The sequence below is a fragment of the Oncorhynchus mykiss genome, chromosome 31 (genome assembly GCF_013265735.2).
Source record: "Oncorhynchus mykiss isolate Arlee chromosome 31, USDA_OmykA_1.1, whole genome shotgun sequence".
NCBI classification, from domain to species: domain Eukaryota; kingdom Metazoa; phylum Chordata; class Actinopteri; order Salmoniformes; family Salmonidae; genus Oncorhynchus; species Oncorhynchus mykiss.
The window spans coordinates 37878469-37903932 of record NC_050571.1 but is presented as its reverse complement, the minus strand read 5'-3'; the positions used below and the strand labels follow the sequence as shown (position 1 = coordinate 37903932).

Below are 25464 nucleotides of genomic sequence, written 5' to 3'. Positions count from 1 at the left end.
AACAGATGCCCTCGGGCCATGCTATTTGCATTATCTAATGGTGCAGGTAGCCTAGTGGTTAGAGCGTTGGGCCAGTAACCGAAAGATTGTTGGATTGAATCCCGAGCTGACAAAGTAAAAAAAATCTGTCGTTCTGCCCCTGAGCGAGGCAGTTAACCCACTGTTCCCTGGGCGCTGAAAATGCGGATGTCGATTCAGAGTGGTTGGGTTAAATGCAGAAGACACATTTCAGTTGAACGCATTCAGTTGCACAACTGTCTAAGTATCCCCCTTTCCCTAATGCAACATTTCATAAGGTCAACTACTGAGCCTCCATGGCAAGACACAATATATATTTAATGTGCAAGATAATAGGAGTGAGGGAGATGTCCAACCCAGCAACATCCTGCTGCCCAGTCTTCATCACAGAAAAGAACATGTTTATTCGGTTTGAAGAATGAGGCAACTGATGTGATTAAAATTTAAATCTTAATTACATTGTAGGCCCATGGAATTAATTAAATTAGCCCACTTCCAGTAAATAATATATTTCATCTTCTGTGTGGATATTGTTAAAATATGCTAAGCATTGTTCAGTTGATGTTCCATTGGTGCTGAAATTTGATCAGTATAAATACTGAAACACCTAACATCATTTTATTACAATGAAGATTCTCTGAAAGTCTGATTGTGAATGTAGCAAAGCAATAGAAGTTGTCTGATTTCATTTAGGTGGACCAGGCATCAGTGACTGCCTCACTACCAGCTCCAAAGTGAGAAAAACACTCAAATGAACTCAATTATCCACATCATGACTGAGGGAATCAGATGAATTACTATATAGGTAAGTAATGGAAGTAATACGGTATAGACTAATGGACTGGCGACTTAATGCACTGTAGTTCCAACCCCAAGCAACATATCCTTTGGCCTGATTTTTTTTGTGGCTGTCATTGGACAAGATGTCATATCAGGCATATCCTTGACATTTTGGTGCCAATTCCTATGAATACCCTCTTCATTAAAGATCATGTATAATGGTTTATGCAGTAGCCTATGCATCAACCTGTATATTCATGCCCTCAGGGGTGTTGCCAGGTCACAAATAACATGCACACCTAACCTACCAAACTCCCTAAGCAATACAGAATTGGCGTATTACTACTCATGTTAAAGGCAAAGGAAAATAGGCCCATACATCATTCACATTGCAAGGTTTGCCTATCATGCTTTTGATGGTAGCCAATCATATAAGCATGTGTCTAGACAGTAAGGGCTATGATGAACAGATAAGCAAATATATGTATGTTATCCCAGTACACTAATCGGGCATAGGCCTACTCTACAAACAAATCGACAACTCAAGAATGAGCAAACTACCCCTGGACATACAAAGAACAGTCGGTCTATTTCGACCTAGAGGAATGATCGATAATAACAACCCAATACCGATGTATTGAGTGCTGCAGCTGCTTGTCGGAACTATTGAAAGTAAAGCTTTCCTTGACGCAATGTTATGCCACACTGGTAAAGCAAATTGATGCCGTCTGACCGCAACTGTACTTGAATGTACTAAATCCGACGTGCAACATATAATACGAATTACAATTCGTATTATATCTAACGAAATTGGTGATGGACAGCCACAAATTAATACATACCATACTAACTGTAGCATACAATGTCATACTAAGAAGAGTGTCTGTCTCGGATTTACATAAATAATAGTATGAAATACTCTTTGAGGTCAGGTTGCATTCAAAGCCCATGGCGAAGTTGGCTCAAAACAAAAGTCAGGTAGATAGTAATTAGTAAAATTCGGTGTTTCCCGCGCACAAGTGATTGCTTTTCGTTAAAAAAAAACGCTTCATCTGCCTTTGCAATGAAAAATTGTTACAAACTTCAAACATGTATTTTATTGATAAGAGATGTTGTAGGCTATGTTTTTGGACGATGCACCATACTGCCTTGACAAACTGACAGAGCGGCACAGATTACTGTTTAGATTTGAGAAAGGCGCGCCTCACTCCCTGCTTTCGCCTGATGATGTGACTGGCTTTTGCCCAGTGCACCGCGGCTCAGTATAATAGAATCCGCCATATGATAAAATCCTAAAGAAACAGTAAATTACTGTTATGAAACTGTAGCCCTAGAACACATGTAACGTTATTTAGGCTATGTATTTATGCACGTTTTCTGAAAAGCAGTGTCAACCATTTAGGTGTATAAAAATATATAAATCTGAATCATAAAATAGCAAAATATCAGTCAATAATCAGGTGTCAAAACAAAAGGTAACTGCCTAACGTTAGTTGTTTTTGCCCTTACCTGATGCAACTAATTGAACGATCCCGTTGTCCGGAGCTGCTGAAGAACTTCCACAACAGACATACAAACTTGCGCACCGCGTTGTCCGTCGGTGATAGTGGTGAGTGAAATTTCCTGCAATCACACCCTCAATATCCTTAAAAAAACGTGTGCCAAGCACTCTTCGTTGTTGCAATTTCCTTAGCATAACACGAGACAACGCTATCATGCAGTGTGAAGGTGTGCTGTGCTGCATGTCAAGGTTTCAGGAGGAAAAGACGTGTCAAACTCATGTGCTACTGCTAATGTTTCTTCCAATCATCTTCGTCCGTTCAGGAGTATATATTCCCTTGCCTGCAGCAATTCTGACTCTTCTTGCTCGTGATGCAGAGGACGTTTTCTTAATCGTGAGGCTTTTTAGTAAGTGAGGACAACACTCTCCAATTACGGTTGTTTTGTCCTGTATGCACTTGTTAGCAGGAGAAATGCGCAGCGCATCCCTCTGCTTCCACTGGACTGTGCGCATCACTCTTCTTTGCGGGTTGCTCCTGATATCCTTGTAAATCTTCCCAAAAGTGTCACATGCCACCGCTCATGAAAAAGTTCATGAAGCGTTTGAGTAATAGGAGAAACCAATGGTAAGTATTAAACAGTACCATCACTTCAAAATTAAGTGATAATTAGTCTATATATGTCCAGTACAAATGCATTTATTTATGGATGAAATTATTAGTCATTATAAACTGGGTGGTTCGAGCCCTGGATGCTGATTGGCTGACAGCCGTGGTATATCAGACCTTGTACCATGTGTATGACAAAACATCTATTTTTACTGCTCTAATTACTTTGGTAACCAGTTTATAATAGCAATACGACACCTCAGGGTTGTGGTATATGGCCATATCACGTTGTGTTGTGCATAAGAACAGCCCTTAGCCGTGATATATTGGCCATATACCACACCCCCTCTGGCCTTATTGCTTAATTATACAACTGGTGGGTCTAATCCTAATTGGTTAAAACCGCATTCCAGGCCGTGTCTATTCCACAAATTACCACCAGCTAAATGTATTATATTAAAATGCTTCTTTTCCATCTGACTGCGCAATCCACTGTCAGCCCAGCCAGGCTCTTTATAAACTTGATCTCCACTATAAAAATATGGAACGCTGTTTGGGTCTTTGCGTGTCAAAAAAGATACACGTCAAATAGCACTATCTGACACGTCAAATAACACAGTTTAATTGTAGAATGTTGTGTTGGACCGCAACTTCGGGTATTAGCTAGGTAGCCACTTGTTGTTCGCCCATTGAAATTGAACTTCAGTTCATGAAAATAAATAGATAGCCAGCTATTAAACCCTGTTGCCCAAAACTATCGTTATAAGCAGCCAGATAGCTTCACCAGGCTCGACCCGACCAGGTTATGTGTTGTGAAAATAGCCACAATAAGGACTAGGCACAATATTGGAATTTGCTGTTTGCCTTCAAAATAAAAGTACCTATTTGAAAGTGATGCAGAAGGTTACAATTGGTGGAATCATGCCATATTTAGACTATATAATGTAAAACAATGTTGGAATGTGATGCAATGAAATGGACTATCAGTCTACTCGGTGACACCCACAGAACACAACTGTGAAGAGTTTACGCAAATATCAGCGTTGTAGCTCTAATCGCGGGACTGTGACTGTGTGAAATCCCCTACCCAGTCAGCCTATTGTGTGTATTGACATTCATATTGCACTGTACAGCTTTACCTAGGGATTGGGGATCAATGAAATGGGGTGTCAGTCTACTCAATTACCCAATACATTGTTCTCAATGTCCTCATAAGAATTATCAGACTCCGAAACCTCCACGCAGTATTGTTTTTCCTCTGGAATAGTGTTCAATATACATAGGTTGACAATAAATGTGGCTCAATTCACAGTTCTTTCAGGGTCCCACAATTAGAACTATGATGCTAATCTGCTCTGGGTGTCACTGAGTAGACTGATACTCCATGTCATTGATCCACAATCCATAGGTTAGGCTGTACAGTGAAATAAGTATGCCCCTAATACAAATCTAAAGTCTAACACATTCAGTGTGATTTCAACAGATTTTTGTCAAATTAACAAATTATTGTCTTTTGTTGATTTTAGATAACATTCCAACCTCGTTCAGCATGATCTATTCAATTATGTCATAATTCCACAATTTGTATTCATTGGCATCACTGTCAATCACATACTTTTATTTTGAAGGCTAACCGCAAAGTCAACTATTGTGGCTTATCCTTATTGTGGCTAGCTTCACATTTGCGTCCGACCCCAATTGATCAAATAATAACTATTTTATAAATTGGGGTTATTTTAGATGATAACACCTAGCTAGATGGTTAGCTAGCTAACTATAGCTACTAAAACAGATTATGTCGTTTTGCTGTGTTTTGGGGGAAGAACATTGTTTGCATCCATGAGCTAGATAGCTTTTTATGACCAGCACTGTAGGTGCACGTGACAACTTTACCAGCATCATAGCATACATTCGATGAGTCGTTGTGACATATGAAATATGAGTGATGGTGTAATCAATGTGTAATAACTACGTAAAACATTTATGAACTCGTTAAATTATGTGACGCGCAGTCATATTCGGGTCCTGATTGGTCAACAAGCTTATTTGACATGTCAAATAGTGTTATTTGATGTGCATCTTTTTTGACATGCAACGACCCAAACGGCGTTCCATTTTTTAAAAAAAGCATCTAGACATTAGCTCACATTTCTTTTAGACTAACATTTAGATTTCAACAGCGGAGATTTGTATAAACCTTGCTGTCTGTCTTTCCCACGTTGTTTCAATATTCAAATTTGATCTCCAGCTGTCGCATAGTAATGAAAGTGTTGCGATTCGGGACGAGACAGGCAGGCAGCGTTTCTCAGCCAGTAGAATTCATGAACCAGCTGGCATATTTTTTATGGATACATACAAAAAATATATACATTGAAAAAAGGTCAGACTTAATGGAGAGCAGCAAGTTTGCAGTCTTTCCAGCTTGTGTTTGAAGTGATTGTGTTAGCTGTGTTGTTCGCTAGCTCCTCTGAACAAGTGTCCTGACAATTGAGCACATTTCATATGCAAGGCAAAATCGCGCCTCAATAGATCATTGTTAACGATGTACCAAATAATTTTCACTAGAAAACAGCTTAAACAAATGCAAATGGTGATACTTTGCTGTTATTCTGGCTGCACTTTTTGACGTGGCTGTAAATTAGCCATAGTTGGCTAGCTAGCAAGCAAGGGACAAGAACGTTGTCAGCCAGCATGGCAATGGAACATTTAGAACGACTTGGTCGCGTCCATAGATACAAAACAAGACTGAACGACTGGTGCGCGTCACTGGCAACCGAACAGATAGAACAAACGACCAGCCGGCTTGGGTAGCAACCCTAGATTTGTGTAGTGGACTATATCTTGTGGATTAAAAATGATTAATAAATACATCAAAATAACGTTTTTAATGAAAATATGTAAATAATTACTTGAATATGCTGTTAACCCGTTGTATAAAAGTGATTATGCCTGAGAAACTGGTGTTTGGAGGATATATTGGCATGGTTTGCCATGCCAACAACACCTGTATCCTCCATACATGGCTTCTCAGGCATTATCACTTAATTACACAAGTCACAGCACTAAATATATTGGCTATACTTATGATAAGTGTGTATGTGAGTGTGACCGCAGGGGCAGACTGGGACAAGAATTCGGCCCTGGCATTTTAGCCACACCAGCCCACATCACTGCGCTACCTTCCAGCTCAATAAATAAGTTGTTTCATCTAACACGTACAAGCAGAAATGCATGATTCAAGATATTTTGATCTGCAACCTTATGCAGTGATTGTTATCAATTTTGGGTTGACAATCAGACTATAGTTGCTATTTTACTGTCAAAATAGGATTCTAGAATTTAAATTTTTTATTTTCAATAAAGATCCGTTACATACATCTTTATGTGCACTAACTAATATCATAGGTTAATTCATTTGGGGTTCAACACCTAAGGAAGTGGAAACTCAAAGGACAATTAGCTGGATCACTAACTCTAAATATAATAACCAAGACAGGAAGCGGCAGAGGGGAGGACGGCTCATTATAATGTCTGGAATGGAGTAAATGGAATGGTATCAAATGCTTGGAAACTACATGTTAGATGTGTTTAATTCGATGTCATCCGTTCCAGTCATTACTATGAGCCATCCTGCCCAATTAAGATGCCACCAGCCGCCTGTGATGCCCACTGCTAGTAGCCATGTATTCATCCAACAGTAAAGTCCTAAAAAAAACTTACGCAAAATTTGAAATTGTGTTTTTTGCATTGGAGACTCAGGGCTAATGTCACGTTCTGACCTTTATTTCCTTTTTTGTCATTATTTAGTATGGTCAGGGCGTGAGTTGGGGTGGGCAGTCTATGTTAGTTTTTCTATGATTTGGGGATTTCTATGTTTCGGCCTAGTATGGTTCTCAATCAGAGGCAGGTGTCATTAGTTGTCTCTGATTGAGAATCATACTTAGGTAGCCTGGGTTTCACTGTTTGTTTGGGGTGATTGTCTATGTTAGTTGCTTGTGTCAGCACAGTTCTTATGATAGCTTCACGGTCGTTATTTGTTTATTGTTTTTGTACAGTTTACTTTGTGTTTTTTGTCATCTATTAAATGATGCATTCACACCACGCTGCGCTTTGGTCCGCTTCTTACGACAATCGTGACAGCTAAAATCAGCAAAAAAAGAAACATCCTCTCACTTTCAACGGTTTATTTTCAGCAAACTTAACATGTGTAAATATTTGTATGAACATAACAAGATTACACATCTGAGACATAAACTGAACAAGTTCCACAGACATGTGACTATCAGATGTGGAATAATGTGTTCCTGAAAAAAAGGGGGGGGGTCAAAATCAAAAGTAACAGTCAGTATCTGGTGTGGCCACCAGCTCCATTAAGTACTGCAGTGCATCTCCTCCTCATGGACTGCACCAGATTTGCCAGTTCTTGCTGTGAGATGTTACCCCACTCTTCCACCAGGCACCTGCAAGTTCCCAGACATTTCAAGGGGGAATGGCCCTAGCCCTCACCCTCCAATCCAACAGGTCCCAGACGTGCTCAATGGAATTGAGACCGGGCTCTTCGCTGGCCATGGCAGAACACTGACATTCCTGTCTTGTAGGAAATCACGCACAGAACAAGCAGTATGGCTGGTGGCATTGTCGTGCTGGAGGGTCATGTCAGGATGAGCCTGCAGGAAAGGTAGCACACGAGGGAGGAGGATGTCATCCTTGTAACGCACAGTGTTGAGATTGCCTGCTTTGACAACAAGCTTAATCCGATGATGCTGTGACACACAGCCCCAGACCATGACGGAACCTCCACCTCCAAATCGATCCCGTTCCAGAGTACAGGGCTCAGTGTAATGCTCATTCCTTTGACGATAAAAGCGAATCCAACTATCATCCCTGGTGAGACAAAACCGCGACTTGTCAGTGAAGAGCACTTTTTGCCAGTCCTGTCTGGTCCAGTGACGGTGTGTTTGCCCATTGGCAACGTTGTTGCCAGTGATGTCTGGTGAGGATCTGCCTTTACAACAGGCCTACAAGCTCTCAGTCCAGCCTCTCTCAGCCTATGGTGGGCAGTCTGAGCACTGATGGAGGGATTGTGCATTCCTGGTGTAACTCGGGCAGTTGTTGTTGCCATCCTGTACCTGTCCCGCTGGTGTGATGTTCAGATGTACCGATCCTGTGCAGGTGTTGTTACACGTGGTCTGCCACTGCAAGGACGATCAGCTGTCCGTCCTGTCTCCCTGTAGTGCTGTCTTAGGCGTCTCACAGTATGGACTTTGCAATTTATTGCTCTGGCCACATCTGCAGTCCTCATGTCTCCTTGCAGCATGCCTAAGGCATGTTCACACAGATGAGCAGGGACCCATCTTTCTTTTGGTGTTTTTCAGAGTCAGTAGAAATGCCTCTTTAGTGCCCTACGTTTCATAACTGTGACCTTAATTGTCTACCATCTGTAAGCTGTTTGTGTCTTAATGACCGTTCCACAGGTGCATGTTCATTAATTGTTTATGGTTCATTGAACAAGCATGGAAACAGTGTTAAAACCCTTTACAATGAAGATCTTTGAAGTTATTTGGATTTTTACTAATTATCTTTGAATGACAGGGTCCTGAAAAGGGGACAGGCTGGATGACATCAGCAGCCTGGTGGTCCAAAATAGTATAACTGGTGTATTTTAACACCAATAAATCCATCCGTTTAAAAATGAATTTAGCGTATGTCAGTCTAGCAAATCAGGCAACTAAAAGCAACTTTTTAAACAATGCTTTGGTTCATTTCTATCTTGTTAGCTAGCTAGCTAGCGTTAAGTTAGCTGGCTAGCCAGTTCAAGTAATGACCATATCACATAGATAACAACGTCTTAACTTAAGCTAAATTGTATTCATTATTACAGGAAAATAAACTCACAACAATATCATTATTTGCATGTTAATGGCGAGCTAATTACAGGCAATAGCTTAGGGTTGTGAGTGTGACAAAGTGAAAGCAGAGCATTCTATTTTAGAACTTGGATACGGTCTCATTGGCCTAACGTTATATCCTTATTTGACTTTGGTGCAGGTCATGTTTTTCTTCACATTACCGTCTCTGGTAAAGACACACTATATCAAATAAAATCTAAGTTTATTAGTCACATGCACAGGATACACAAGCTGTAAACGATACAGTGAAATGTTTACTTGCATAGGGGATTCTTTAGTTTAGACGTGTACAGTTGAAGTAGGAAGTTTACCTACACCTTAGCCAAAAATATTTCAAATCAGTTTTTCACAATTCCTGACATTTAATCCTCGTTAAAATTCCTTGTCGTAGGTCAGTTAGGATCACCACTATATTTTAAGAATGTGAAATGTCAGAATAATAGTAGAGAGAATGATTTATTTCAGCTTTTATTTCTTTCATCACATTCCCAGTGGGTCAGAAGTTTACATACACTCAATTAGTATTTGGTAGCATTGCCTTTAAATTGTTTAACTTGGGTCAAACATTTCGGGTAGCCTTCCAGAAGCTTCCCACAATAAATTGGGTGAATTTTTTTATTTATTGTCCAGTCCATCTGGCATTTGCCAGAATTGCCAGATGGCCCGTGTATGTGTGTGTGTGTAGGTGTGTACCCCCTCCCTCTTTACTCATGTAACATTTGGCTTATCGCTTTGAATTTACTTGCGTCATAAGGACAAACAAATAAAAACGTACGAAACTCAATCTGATGTTCTTCAAATGTTAGCATTTAAAGGATCAACTGGCGAAAAGAGTTTCATTCATTACAATAGCATTGACTAATTCCACTTAAAAACCCTTTAGAGGCAAGAGCTCTACCAGGTTTTACAAGAAGTAGGGGTACAACAATACATTGGCACAACATAAATGTAAACTATAGCTGTGGCAAGCCCAGCACACAGTAGGGGGTCCTACCAATACTTCTCTGACTGGGCCCTTTTTTAATTGCACCTTCATGAATTTCCCCCACATCTGAAGTTATCACAGACGACAGCTTCTCTCTACCCATCGAAGCCAACCCCTGCTTCGCCATTATCCTCCCAGCACATCAAAATGTTCCCTTCATGAAATGGCATTATCTGCATGAATGGCAAGTGACCAGCAATTGATCTCAAACTGCCTTTCAATCTTAACTAAAGGACATGCCAGTAAAAAATTTATTTTATTATAAAAATGTATGTCCCATACTCCTTCTTTCACAGGCTCCAATGCACAAATGTCTCTTCTGCAATATGTTCCTAGTTTAGTTGAAATAGAAAGTGATAGTACAAAAGTTGAACAAAAAGATGAAGGAGCTCAAAGTAGGTCAGCGAGGAGAAGAGAGGAGCAAAATCAATAAGAGCAAACTTGAAAGTAATCTACTATATTACCCCAAACAGGTACCCAAAAGAACCCCAAACTACCCCAAACGACCGCAAACGGGTACTGAAAAGAAGCCCAAACAACCCCTGTAGAAAAGGCTCTCATTTTCTGACACGTTTTAGTTAACTGTTCCTTTAATTTCACTTTTTCAGTTAACGGTTCCTTTAATTGCAGGCGCCTCTGAGCCATAGAGATGTGCAGAGATCGTTACGTATCAGTCCGCAAGGGCACTGCCCATGTTATACAGGCTTTTGGGCACTGGAGGTCTCTATACATCTCTACGCTCTGAGTGCACCTGCAATCAATTTCCCTTGTTAAATAGCTGAGTTCCTTTTTTTTTTAGTTCAGTGCCAAACAACCCAGGCAGTTACTGAAAACACACAGAAGTGTAATAAAAGCAAAATAATAGAGATGCGCATTGACCAGTTTCAGAGGAGGCGGTGGCATCGAGGGTTCGACTTCAAACTCGGAAGCTAAATAGAATCCATCGTTTTTATATTGTTGCCGGTTTTAGCAACAGCTGTGCTGGACTGTGGTCGACATGGATGATAGCTCTGATGTAATGGGTGGTGATGATGAAAGTCGTGGACCTGGATGGTCTGTGTTAAAGTTCAAGGAGAGAGAAAGACAGCAGTGGCGCTTCTAGTGTTGAATGTGAAGAGGGTGCAGGTAGTGACAAGCAAAAGTAATGGAAAGTTGTAATCGCATTTGATGCGACCACAGGGTCTTATCTACACACCATTCGATTAGCTAATGCCACTAAGAAAGATATAGGTGAAGTCACATTAGCCCGGTTTATTGGTAATGGTAGACTGTTAATATTCTGTGCTGACCATGTTCAGAAAGGGAAGATTATGAAAATGAAAACTCTCAATGGGAAGAAAAGAAGAAAAGTCATGTCCTGGTGCTTCGGTTAAGCTGAGGGGGGTCATTTCTAGGGCTCCACTATCTATGTGCATAGATTATGTAGAGGGGGGGCATAGGGGTTGAAGCCAAAAGGCTGTTCAGTAAGAAAGAGGGGCAGAGATGTGAAATCCTGTCTGTATTATTAATGTTTGAGAAGGTTTTACCTAAGAATGTACACACAGGCTTCCTGGCTTTCACTGTTAGATAGTTTGTCCCACCTCAATTAAGGTGTTTTAAATGCCCAAAAATGGGACATGTAGCAACTCTGTGCAAAGGAAAGAAAAGATTCCAAGTGCCAAGTGTGAAGGGGAACATGATTATGGTGAATGTGGAAACAATGTCAAGGTTAACTGTTTTAATGGGGGGGACACAGTCCACCATATAGTGGATGTCAGGTGCAGAAAAAGGCTAGAGGCCCAAAGATATAAAATAACTCAATGTCTCTTATGCAGCGGCAAGGCAGATTGGTCGAACTATTAGGCAGAATGATGGAGACGATAGGTTCAGTCCTGTGATAAGTGGACCCACTGTAGGAAATGTTGCTTATGTTGGTCCAGACACAGATATGAGACCTGTTAAGAAATCTTGTTCTCACAATTGTGGACACCTTAATAGTTAATCAGATTGACTTTATAGCCTTCATTGGAAAGGTTATCAACCTGACAAGGACAACTGCCAAGTTGAAGATCATTGTGGAAGCAGCAAGAGTTTTTAGGAGTAACAGATGTTGCTGTCGCCATGATTGTAGATATGTTGACTCCTAATAAATCTAATGATGGAATGTCTCAGTATGATGATAATTATAGTAATGTTTTTTTTTATCCTTCAGTGGAATTTCAGAACCCTTATTGCTAACGGTCGGAAGTTTAAGAAATATGTAATTGATTTCAAATCCGATGTCATATGTGTTCAAGAAACATGGCTTAGACCACATTGTGAGGGGTTGCATCCTGCCTGGACATCACATTGGCTTCTAACTATATTGCATCCATGTGTGAATGGAATGGAATTAATGATTCTACTGTTGGAAGTTTTAATTTCCCGATTTTGTGTACCATTAGCTTTTATGTTACTTTTCCAGATACAGTGCCTTGCGAAAGTATTCGGCCCCCTTGAACTTTGCGACCTTTTGCCATATTTCAGGCTTCAAACATAAAGATATAAAACTGTACTTTTTTTGTGAAGAATCAACAACAAGTGGGACACAATCATGAAGTGGAACGACATTTATTGGATATTTCAAACTTTTTTTAACAAATCAAAAACTGAAAAATTGGGCGTGCAAAATTATTCGGCCCCCTTAAGTTAATACTTTGTAGCACCACCTTTTGCTGCGATTACAGCTGTAAGTCGCTTGGGGTATGTCTCTATCAGTTTTGCACATCGAGAGACTGAAATTTTATCCCATTCCTCCTTGCAAAACAGCTCGAACTCAGTGAGGTTGGATGGAGAGCATTTGTGAACAGCAGTTTTCAGTTCTTTCCACAGATTCTCGATTGGATTCAGGTCTGGACTTTGACTTGGCCATTCTAACACCTGGATATGTTTATTTTTGAACCATTCCATTGTAGATTTTGCTTTATGTTTTGGATCATTGTCTTGTTGGAAGACAAATCTCCGTCCCAGTCTCAAGTCTTTTGCAGACTACATCAGGTTTTCTTCCAGAATGGTCCTGTATTTGGCTCCATCCATCTTCCCATCAATTTTAACCATCTTCCCTGTCCCTGCTGAAGAAAAGCAGGCCCAAACCATGATGCTGCCACCACCATGTTTGACAGTGGGGATGGTGTGTTCAGCTGTGTTGCTTTTACGCCAAACATAACGTTTTGCATTGTTGCCAAAAAGTTCAATTTTGGTTTCATCTGACCAGAGCACCTTCTTCCACATGTTTGGTGTGTCTCCCAGGTGGCTTGTGGCAAACTTTAAACAACACTTTTTATGGATATCTTTAAGAAATGGCTTTCTTCTTGCCACTCTTCCATAAAGGCCAGATTTGTGCAATATACGACTGATTGTTGTCCTATGGACAGAGTCTCCCACCTCAGCTGTAGATCTCTGCAGTTCATCCAGAGTGATCATGGGCCTCTTGGCTGCATCTCTGATCAGTCTTCTCCTTGTATGAGCTGAAAGTTTAGAGGGACGGCCAGGTCTTGGTAGATTTGCAGTGGTCTAATACTCCTTCCATTTCAATATTATCGCTTGCACAGTGCTCCTTGGGATGTTTAAAGCTTGGGAAATCTTTTTGTATCCAAATCCGGCTTTAAACTTCTTCACAACAGTATCTCGGACCTGCCTGGTGTGTTCCTTGTTCTTCATGATGCTCTCTGCGCTTTTAACGGACCTCTGAGACTATCACAGTGCAGGTGCATTTATACGGAGACTTGATTACACACAGGTGGATTGTATTTATCATCATTAGTCATTTAGGTCAACATTGGATCATTCAGAGATCCTCACTGAACTTCTGGAGAGAGTTTGCTGCACTGAAAGTAAAGGGGCTGAATAATTTTGTACGCCCAATTTTTCAGTTTGATTTGTTAAAAAAGTTTGAAATATCCAATAAATGTCGTTCCACTTCATGATTGTGTCCCACTTGTTGTTGATACTTCACAAAATAATACAGTTTTATATCTTTATGTTTGAAGCCTGAAATGTGGCAAAAGGTTGCAAAGTTCAAGGGGGCCGAATACTTTCGCAAGGCACTGTAGGGTACCATTCAGAAGTAGGTGCTTTCAGGAAGCAGACTGAGAAGTTTGGTGATCATTGATGGAGAGTTGTCTTTATAGAGGCCAGTTGATGTATATGCTGTCTTTGTGACCTCTGATTTTGAGTGCTGTGAATTTATATGTACCAGTGAGTGAAAGGGGTGAGAAAAGGAAGGCGGTTCCTTGGTGGACTGAAGACTGCACTGCGGCTAAACAGCGAGTAGCAGCAGTGTAAAAACAAAATTGAAATAATCTGGGTGAACATTTGATTAATCGTTCAGCAGTTTTACGGCTTGGGGGTAGAAGCTGTTAAGGAGCCTCTTGGTCCTAGACTTGGCGCTCTGGTGCCGCTTGCCGTGCGGAAGCAGAGAGAACAGTCTATGACTTGGGTGACTGGAGTCTTTGACAATTGTTAGGGCTTACAGAGGAATATGACTTGTGAGAATCTACTTGATTTCCAAAGGAAGAGTGCTTTAGTACATAGGGTCATTAAGTCTGTGAAGAGAAACACATGGAGACAGTTCTGCTCTACAATAGGCAAGGGTACTGAGCTGGGGGATGTATGGTCTATGTTGAAGAAGATGACTGGAAGAAGCAAGTCCACTCAAATTCCAGTTTTGGTTGTGGGTCAAAAAATGAACATAACTGATGAAGAAAAAGCTGACTTGTTGGGGAAGACATTAGATAGGGTAGTGGGGTTACTTTGGACAAAGTATATAAGCAATGTGTGAGATTTTAAATGCTCATGTTAATGTGTATAAAAAAAGGGATACTGTTGACTCTTATTTTGAAGCTGTTTTTACCATACATTAATTCATAGGCTGTGGATATACAGCCTCAGGTCACGATCAGTTGTGCTATGTAATGTTTAAGCATCTACCTGATGAGGTCATAGATGTTCTCCTGTAATTATTTAATAAGATGTGGAGTGAGGGGGTTATTCCTTCTGGTTGGAAACGTGCAGTAATATTACGTTTTGTAAAGCCTGGTAAGGACCCTTCATGTGCTGATGGTTCTAAACTAATAGCACTGACCTCTAACTTGTATAAACTAATTGAAAAGATGATAGTCAACATATTGTCATATTTCCTGGAACATAGAGGTTTATTGAGTCAATGCCAAAGTGTATTCTGTGAAGGTAGATCTACTTTGGATGCCGTAGTAAAGGTGAGCAATAAAGCGGCTACTGTCTTTTTTTGACATTGAAAAGGTTTATGACACTATGTGGAGAGAAGGCCTACTGATTATGATGGAAATTCTTGGTATTGGTGGGAGATTATATAACTTGGTTTTGGCCTTTTTATTTAATCACTCTTTTCGAGTTAAAATAGGATCCATTTTATCTGTTGCCTATGGATTAGACTATGGTATTCCTCAAGGCATTGCTATCAGCCCTATTTTTGTTCAAAATTATGATTAACGATGTGTTTTCGAATGAAGGTACGTGTATTGAGGCTTCCCTATGTAATGATGGAGCTATATGGAAGAGGGAAAGGAATGTCTCTCATGTGATCAAATCTGTTCAACAAGCTATAATGGATGTTGAAAGATGGTCGATTGACTGAGGTTTTAAATTGTTAGTGGAAAAGTCAAGTATGTTCTTCTTGAAGAAGAAAGATGCTCATAATATACAGTTGTTTCTGTATGGACAGTCTATGGGGAGGATTTCTAAATATGAATATTTGGGTCTATGGTGGAGTTAGCAATATACATAGAAAGATCATGTCAAAAATGTTGAAAAAAAGTGTAAGAAGGTGGTGATCTCTGGTTCTGAATGGGGTGTTGATAGACAAAATATTTTATGGATATTTATAGAGCTCGGATCAGGACAACAATTGATTACGGGTGTAAAGTTCATGGGACAGTGGCGAAGTCTTTTTTTATTATTCATTTTTTTATTTGACCTTTATTTAACCAGGTAGGCTAGTTGAGAACAAGTTTTCATTTACAACTGCGACCTGGCCAAGATAAAGCAAAGCAGTGTGACACAAACAATAACACAGAGTTACACGTGGAATAAACAAGCGTACAGTCTAAAACAATAGAAAAAAAGAAAAGTCAATATACAGTGGGTGCAAATGGCGTGAGGAGGTAAGGCAATAAATGGGCCATAGTAGTGGAGTAATTACAATTTAGCAAATTAACTTGGCTTCAGAGGTTGGACAGAATCCAGCATAAAGCTTTAAGGATATGTATTGGTGCATTTAAATCAACACGTGTATGTGCCTTACTAGTGGAGGCAGGTGAGATGCCTTTGGATATATGGTGTAAAAAGTTGTCTTTAGCTTATTCGGTTAGGTTGAAAGGTTGTTGAATGGCTGCTAGTGTTTTAGATTACTGTTAGGAATATACTAGTAGACAAGGCAGTGGTTTTGTTTGGACAGTTGTAAAGCTTGCTGATGAGTGGTTTCAGGGAGTTGGAGGTTAGCCCTTCTGTGGTGAAAGGGGATGTTCCTCCATGGTTACTGCCAGATCCTGTTGTTGATCTAACCATGGTAGAGAAAAGGAAAGATTAGTCAGAAGTCAGTGATATAGGGAAACTGGTTGACAATTACATTGGTAGAGATTTCTCCCCCCCCCCTTTTTTCTCCCCCAATTCAGTGTTGGTAGTTACTGGCTTGTCCCACTGCTGCAACTTCTGTATGGACTTGGGAGAGGCGAAGGTCGAGAGCTGTGCATTCTCTGAAACACAACCCCGCCAAGCCACACTGCTTCTTGACACAACGCTCGCTTATCCCAGATGCCAGCCACTCCAGTGTGTTGGAGGAAACACCCGACACCTGGCAACCGTGTCAGCGTGCATGCGCCCAGCCCGCCACAAGAGTCGCTAGACCACGACTAGTGGACATCCCGACCTGCCAAACCCTCTCCTAGCGACTCTGGGCCAATTGGCGCCACCTCATGGGTCTCCCCGTCGCGGTCGACTCCGACACAGGCTGGTATAAGACCAAGATTTGTAGTGACGTAGCTAGCACTGTGATGGAGTGCCTTAGAACGCTGCGCCACTCGGGAGGCCGTTTAAAAAAAATAATAATTTACGGGTTTTCACAGATGGATCCAAGGACCCAGAGAGTGGGCGCACAGGAGCAGATGTTTACATTCCTGAAATTGATGTGCAGATACAGTTGAAGTCGGAAGTTTACATACACTTAAGTTGGAGTCATTAAAACTTGTTTTTCAACCACTCCACAAACGTATTGTTAACAAACTATAGTTTTGGCAGGTCTGTTAGGACATCAACTTTTGTGCATGACACAAGTAACTTTTCCAACAATTGTTTATAGACAGATTCACTTATCACAATTCCAGCGGGTCAGAAGTTTACATACACTAAATTGACTGTGCCTTTAATGTTATGGCTAGGCGTGGCGCTAGCGACCCACCTCGACAACATCAGGTGAAATTCAAATTACAGAAATAGTAATATTTAACATTAATGAAAATACAAGTGTCATACATCAGAAAAAAAGCTTAACTTCTTGTTAATCCAGCCGCTGTGTCAGATTTCAAAAAGGCTTTATGGCGAAAGCACACCATGCTCTGGTGAGGGCAGCGCCCTACTCACAAAACCATTAAAAACGTTTTTCAACCAGGCAGGTGCGCCACAAAAGTCAGAAATAGTGATAAAATAAATGCCTCATTTCTTCTGTTGGCACTCCAGCTACATCACAAATGATCATTTTGTTTGATAAAGTCCTTCTTTATATCTCCAAAAATTCAGTTTAGCTGGCGCGCTTCATTCAATAATCCACCGGTTTCCCTCCTTCAAAATCCCAAACATTACCAATAAACTTCTCCAAACAAGTCAAACAACGTTTATAATCAAACCTCAGGTACCCTAATATTTAAATAAATTATACAATTTAAGACGGAGAATCGTTATTGTCTTTGCCGGAGATAAACAACAAAGAACGCGCTCTCATCCACGCGCATGAAAACACTACAGCCAAAATGGGAGCCACTTAGAAAAACTACAAATTCTAGCTAATTTGTCCCAAAATAAGCCTGAAACTCTTTCTAAAGACTGTTGACATCTAGTGGAAGCCCTAGGAACTGCAATCTGGGAGGTTTTCCCTTCATATTAAACATGACAGCCATTGGAAACAGTGGTGGGCTGAATTAATTTTTTTCTGGGTGGCTTGACCTCAGGTTTTCTCCTGCCATATCAGTTCTGTTATACTCACAGACATTATTTTAACAGTTTTATAAACTTCAGAGTGTTTTCTATCCAATGCTATAATTATATGCATATCCTACTTACTTTTACTTTGGGCACGTCATTCAACCGAATTTCCGAATACTGCCCCCTAGCCCTAAAAAGTTCAAGCACCTAAAACAGCCCAAATGATCCCCCAAAAACCTCCAAACAACCCCAAACAGTTAACCCTGTTTCCTGTAGTCCACGATCAGCTCATTGATCTTGCTGACGTTGAGGGAAAGAGTGGCACCATACTGCCCGGTCACTGACCTCCCTATAGGCTGTCTCATAGCTGTTGGTGATCAGATCAACCACAGTCTTGTCAGCATACATGATGTTGGTGTTCGAGTCGTGTGCGGCCACAGAGTCATGGGTGAACTTGTAAATTAAGAACTACTGGAAGTATTGGGTTTCTCTACTACAGTCATAAGCACTAACATGTCCATACAGTCTACTATGCCCTCTATTGGAGATAATAGTCATATCCACATACAGTACATGGACTACGTAGTGCAGTGATGGACAAACTTGACACGTGTCGTGAGCTCAAATTATAATTTTCACTCTTTTAATCATAATGCATTATTTATTATTGTACATAATTGAACCAATGGAATACTCCTAAAAGCGCAAACTCTTCCTGGTGCCCACCGTGTATAACTTTTTAAGTATACCAACTTTCTGTACTATTCTCTGTTGCTTCTGCACCTGACCCTGCATTTATATGCATATTCAAAATATAAACTACAAACTTCATACATACATTAAAAAATATATCCAAGACTCCATGTGTATTACAGATGCACTGACTCACCAGAGAAAACAAAATGGGCCATGCCATCGTGGACAGTGGAGTTACTACTGGACATTATAAAGCAACATTGAAAAATGATTAATTCACTTTCCCTCCACTGTCTGGGAATTTGCCATTGTGGAATCAAACACTGAGGGTATCTTTATGTTCAGAATAACGGCTTCTTTTGCCAGTTACATGGATAGCTACATCAGAGTATCAATGGCTATGATCACTATACTGTATGCACAGTGTGTTATCCACACACTGTATTGGATATAGCCTTTTGTTGATACAGTATTGTGCTCCACAATTAAATGGAACTGTATAAAAGGATTGGACAGAACATCTCCTTTCATGCGGAAATGCATTCATTCAGAAGGGACAAAAAAAACGCTTTCACCTTTGGTTATACGGAAGGGATTTGAATTTTGCCCGAGGGAAAAGCCTTAGATGTTACGTCACTGACCTGTGTTGAAACCTAGTTTGAAAGATGTAGGGGTTTTAACCTTTTTGAGTCAGACTTGCCCTTTTAACTAATCAATACACCATGAAATGACAAGGAATAGTTCATGATCTAATTTCATGCAATTAAGTTGTTCACTTTGCAGATAAAGAATTACACAGTTAATTGGGGTGGTGAAAAGGAAATAAAATATGAAACAAAAACAAGGAGGTATATTGGAAACATGAAAAGTCATCCAAGTAAAATCCAAGGGACAAATACCAACAAGGGGAAACACAACTGAAAAACAACCTCCATACAAACACCACCTGACATCAGAAATAAGTTCAGTTGAGCAGTTTGAATGATGGATGGCTTTTAAGCTTGCCTTTGACTGATGCATTTGCATGTACATTGCCTTGCGAAAGTATTCGGCCCCCTTGAACTTTGCGACATTTTGCCACATTTCAGGCTTCAAACATAAAGATATAAAACTGTATTTTTTTGTGAAGAATCAACAACAAGTGGGACACAATCATGAAGTGGAACGACATTTATTGGATATTTCAAACTTTTTTAACAAATCAAAAACTGAAAAATTGGGCGTGCAAAATGATTCAGCCCCCTTATTAAGTTAATACTTTGTAGCGCCACCTTTTGCTGCGATTACAGCTGTAAGTCGCTTGGGGTATGTCTCTATCAGTTTTGCACATCGAGAGACTGACATTTTTTCCCATTCCTCCTTGCTAAACAGCTCGAGCTCAGTGAGGTTGGATGGAGAGCATTTGTGAACAGCAGTTTTCAGTTCTTTCCACAGATTCTCGATTGGATTCAGGTCTGGACTTTGACTTGGCCATTCTAACACCTGGATATGTTTATTTTTGAACCATTCCATTGTAGATTTTGCTTTATGTTTTGGATCCTTGTCTTGTTGGAAGACAAATCTCCGTCCCAGTCTCAGGTCTTTTGCATTTTGACTCCATCAGGTTTTCTTCCAGAATGGTCCTGTATTTGGCTCCATCCATCTTCCCATCAATTTTAACCATCTTCCCTGTCCCTGCTGAAGAAAAGCAGGCCCGAACCATGATGCTGCCACCACCATTCTTTGACAGTGGGGATGGTTGTTCAGGGTGATGAGCTGTGTTGCTTTTACGCCAAACATAACGTTTTGCATTGTTGCCAAAAAGTTCAATTTTGGTTTCATCTGACCAGAGCACCTTCTTCCACATGTTTGGTGTGTCTCCCAGGTGGCTTGTGGCAAACTTTAAACAACACTTTTTATGGATATCTTTAAGAAATGGCTTTCTTCTTGCCACTCTTCCATAAAGGCCAGATTTGTGCAATATACGACTGATTGTTGTCCTATGGACAGAGTCTCCCACCTCAGCTGTAGATCTCTGCAGTTCATCCAGAGTGATCATGGGCCTCTTGGCTGCATCTCTGATCAGTCTTCTCCTTGAATGAGCTGAAAGTTTAGAGGGACGGCCAGGTCTTGGTAGATTTGCAGTGGTCTGATACTCCTTCCATTTCAATATTATCGCTTGCACAGTGCTCCTTGGGATGTTTAAAGCTTGGGAAATCTTTTTGTATCCAAATCCGGCTTTAAACTTCTTCACAACAGTATCTCGGACCTGCCTGGTGTGTTCCTTGTTCTTCATGATGCTCTCTGCGCTTTTAACGGACCTCTGAGACTATCACAGTGCAGGTGCATTTATACGGAGACTTGATTACACACAGGTGGATTGTATTTATCATCATTAGTCATTTAGGTCAACATTGGATCATTCAGAGATCCTCACTGAACTTCTGGAGAGAGTTTGCTGCACTGAAAGTAAAGGGGCTGAATAATTTTGCACGCCCAATTTTTCAGTTTTTGATTTGTTAAAAAAGTTTGAAATATCCAATAAATGTCGTTCCACTTCATGATTGTGTCCCACTTGTTGTTGATTCTTCACGAAAAAATACAGTTTTATATCTTTATGTTTGAAGCCTGAAATGTGGCAAAAGGTCGCAAAGTTCAAGGGGGCCGAATACTTTCGCAAGGCACTGTACCAATGACTGACCATTCTCCCATTTAAGGATATACAATCAGTCACAGGAGCAGAAATGTATTTGACTGCTATAAATCATCAATCATGTTAGCATCATCAAGGACAACAACCACCCGAGCTACTGCCTGTTCACCCCGCTATCATCAAGAAAGCGAGGTCAGTACAAGTGCATCAAAGCAGGGATCGAGAGACTGAAAAACAACTTATATCTCAAGGCCATCAGACTGTTAAATAGGCATCACTAGCACCTTAGAGGCTGCGGCCCTATATACATAGACTTGAAATCACTGGCCACTTTAATAATGGAACAATAGTCATTTTAATAATGTTTACATATTTTGCATTAATTTAGCATATATACTGTATTCTATTATACCTTGTTTTAGTCTATGCCGCTCCGACATTGCTCATCCAAATATTTATATATTCTTAATTACAGTCCTTTACTTTACATTTGTGTGTATTGTTGTGAAATTGTTAGATTTTACTGCTACACCTGCAATAACATCTGCTAAACATGTGTATGTGACCAATAACATTTGTATTGATTTGATTTAAGTAAATGTGACTGACGGGCTCATTGTTGCACAAAATAGGATTTTGAAAGAAGTGTCAATTGAAAGATGTCACTTGAAATAAATGCCACAGCTTCATGTAGCCTAAAGTACATTGCTGTGTTTTGTATTGACATTAACTCAGCTAGAAAGATTATTGAATATCATTTTGAATGTGTACATGTTATATTGCGAGAGAACCAATTGATTTCTGACCTGCCAAATTCATGGAGTGTTTATAATAGTAAATTGTAACAGTCACTCTCACCAAAACGTTAACAACGCCTAATATAACTGTTCTTTTTTTTTCTCAACATAATGCAAAGTATTTGGAATGCAGCGTTTACATAAAACCATCATTCTGCCAAACACCTTTGCTCTACCAAGAAATTGAACTTGTTTTTACACATGTATGAGATACACTACTGTGTGCTGAAAGTGCAGAGACAACATAATGGAGAGAGAGCCATACATCAGTGCCTGAACCATACTGCGCTGTACTGCACTCCTCCTACCCCCAGTTAATGAAGAGATATGTTCTCCATTATGATCCTACATTCCTGCAGCAGAGATTTGAAACTCTCCAGAGGCTCCATCACACAGCATTCACTGAGTCTGGTCCTTTGTGAATCTTCATATTCCATGCAATTTTCATAAATTGAAGTCTAGTGAGCTCTATTGACATAACTGGGATTTATTGCTTACCAAAATGTAACATAGTGTGGTGCAAATGATAGATGTCATGGGTTTAATCATATTCTAATGTATTCATAACTCGGGGATTCTATTCCACCGTGTGGATAGGGTGGACTAAATGTTTTGATCATATTCTCATCTGTTTATTATTGATGCCACCACAGGTGTTATCTGTATAATAAAAAAAAGAATAACATTGTGCCATCTGGTTTGCTTAATATAAGGAATTTGAAATAATTAATACTTTAACTTTTGATAACTATTTTTTAGTAATTACGTTTACTTTTGATACTCAAGTACATTTAAAACCAAATACTTTTACTCAAGTAGTATTTCACTGGGTGACTAACTTTAGTCATTTTATTAAAGTATCTTTACTTTTACTCGAGTATGACAATTGAGTACTTTTTCCACCATTGCATAACACATACATACTCACACAAGGCTAACAAGCCCCCTTTTACATATTTGCATACAAATTAAAGGTTGTGCACACATGGAAATAGCTTGTAAATTGTCTTATCATAGTGAAGCAATTGTATTCATAGCAAGTGTCCCAAGTGCATAATCGTGGCCTGGCACTTTCATTGGCCAATGGACACGCAGACCAGTCAATTGACCAATTATCATTTCCACAGTCCACTCCATTGTTGAATGGATGGACGACGTGACATACACCAGAGCTAAAGAGACCCACTGCTGTAAGGCCACGGCCAGCATTGACAACATGCTGCACACTCATGACATTATAACATTTTAGTCCGGGGCCACAGTAGCACTGAGCACAAATAAATTGTGACGGATGATCAGTCGATGATCATTTCCATAAACGTTATACATTCTGTAATTCATCAAGTGAATGATACCCGCATCCCTAATGTCACGTTTATTACATTTTGAGTCCAGCAGCGGGCACACTGACTTTTTTCTAAAGGATTGATTACACACAGAGTGATTTGTACTGCTGCCTGCGAGTGGAGGAGCAATCTGTTATTTGCCCCCAAAATAACAATAAGGGACGGGAAATGCAATATAAATCCGCTCGTACAACTTCCTCTCTCTCAGCTGACAGACAGGCAAACAGGAGGGCAAAGTCACCTCGCTGAAGCAGTAAGATAAGGGATCTTATAACCAAACACAAGTATCTCAAGTCACAATAGTTCAAGTCAAATTAGCTTGCTGTTTCCAATATCACGCCTCATGCATGACCAAGAATCTAAACAACTTTGAAAGAGAATCCTAACAGTCATGCCATATCCACTGTGTTGTCCTGCTTCTTACTTGTGAGAAAGCAACCCCTTGCCCTTTGCTTTGTACAGCCAACTGTTCAATTCCATTTGGTGTTACTGTTTGAATATGAGCATTTGGAGGTTATGGGGACAATTGTGAGTGGTTATAAGGAACTGCCATAACAGTCCTATTTATACATTAGCTTGAATAAATCGGACAATATCTATGATGGTTGATAATTCTGAGCACAACTATTTGCACAGGGATCATTTACCAGACTTGTTTTTACCAATATCGAAGAGAACTTATGAGAGACATGTAGCACGGTATTGAAATAATATTTGGCCAGGCTTATTCTTCACATACTATAATCAAATTTCAACAGTGAACAGACAGTTTCCCTCACTAGCACCTACAAACTCTATGGACATGGGGTTTCTGCCGTCTACAAACAATTTATATCATTTTAGCACCCATCAGATCTCTTAATCTTCTCAGTCGCTCTTGTTTTATTCACGGCACCCCCAGACAACATCCCCTGGGTTAAATGACATTTTGATGCAATATCTTGCTACATACAACATTCAGTGGTGTAAAGTACTTAAGTAAAAATTGTTTAAAGTACTACTTTAAAGGGCACTACTATAAGGGAACAGGGCGAGACCCAGATGCATACACTGGAGGAGGATGATTAGAGTCTCTGATATTTATTAGTATCCAAGGGGCATGCAAGAGAATGGTCGTGGACAGGCAAAAGATCATAAGGTCAGAGTCCAGGAGGTACAGAGTGGCAGGCGGGCTCGAGGTCAGGGCAGGCAGTATGGTCAGGCAGGCGGGTACAGAGTCAAGCCAGGCAAGGGTCAAAACCGGGAGGACTAGCAAAAAACAGAGAAGAGGAAAAAGCAGGCGCATGGAGAAATACACTGGTTGACTTGTCAAAACAAGACGAACTGGCACAGACAGACAGAAAACACAGGTATAAATACCCAGGGGATAATCGGGAAGATGGGTGACACCTGGAGGGGGAGGAGACAAGCACAAGGACAAGTGAAACAGATCAGGGTGTGACAACTTAAGTAGTTTTTTTGGTATCTGTACATTACTTTATTATTTATTTTTTGACAACTTTTACTTTTACTTCACTACATTCCTAAAGAAAGTGATGCACTTTTTACTCCATACAAAAGTACTTGTTACATTTTGAATGTTTAGCAGGACAGAAAAGGGCCCAATTCGCACACATCACATCCCTGGTCATCCCTAATGCCTCTGATCTGGCAGACTCACTAAACACAAATGCTTTGTTTGTAAATGATGTCTGAGTGTTGGATTGTGACCTTTGTTATTCGTAAATAAAAAATATAAATAAAAAATTGTCTTCTGGTTTGCTTAATCTAAGGAATTTTAAATTATTAATCCTTTAACTTTTACTTTTGATACTTAAGTATATTTTAGCAACTACATTTACTTTTGATAGTAAAAGTATATTTAAAACCAAATACTTTTCGACTTTTACTCAAGTAGTATTTTACTGGTTGACTCTCTTTTTCTATTAAGGTATCTTTACTTTTACTCAAGTATTAGAATTGAATACTTTTTCCACCACTGACAACATGACTGCATGATACTT

At 40.0% G+C, this 25464-nt stretch overlaps 1 protein-coding gene and 1 long non-coding RNA gene across 6 annotated transcripts in view; both read right to left on the bottom strand.

The window, feature by feature from the left end:
- The window catches only part of LOC110505123 (teneurin-3-like), a 181696-nt gene extending 178883 nt beyond the window's left edge, over nt 1-2813 (bottom strand). For all 4 annotated transcript variants that reach the window (XM_021584110.2, XM_021584111.2, XM_021584112.2 and 1 more), the window contains exon 1: nt 2308-2813. The gene's annotated coding sequence lies outside the window, so the exon portion shown is untranslated. The remainder of the gene's footprint in view (nt 1-2307) is intronic.
- A 13076-nt stretch (nt 2814-15889) lies between these two features.
- LOC110505122 overlaps nt 15890-25464 on the bottom strand; it is a 73234-nt gene continuing 63659 nt past the window's right edge. For both annotated transcript variants that reach the window (XR_002470686.2, XR_005041180.1), the window contains exons 3-4: nt 24821-24850; nt 15890-16353 (exon numbers count right to left, since the gene is read on the bottom strand). This is a non-coding gene — a long non-coding RNA (uncharacterized LOC110505122). The remainder of the gene's footprint in view (nt 16354-24820; nt 24851-25464) is intronic.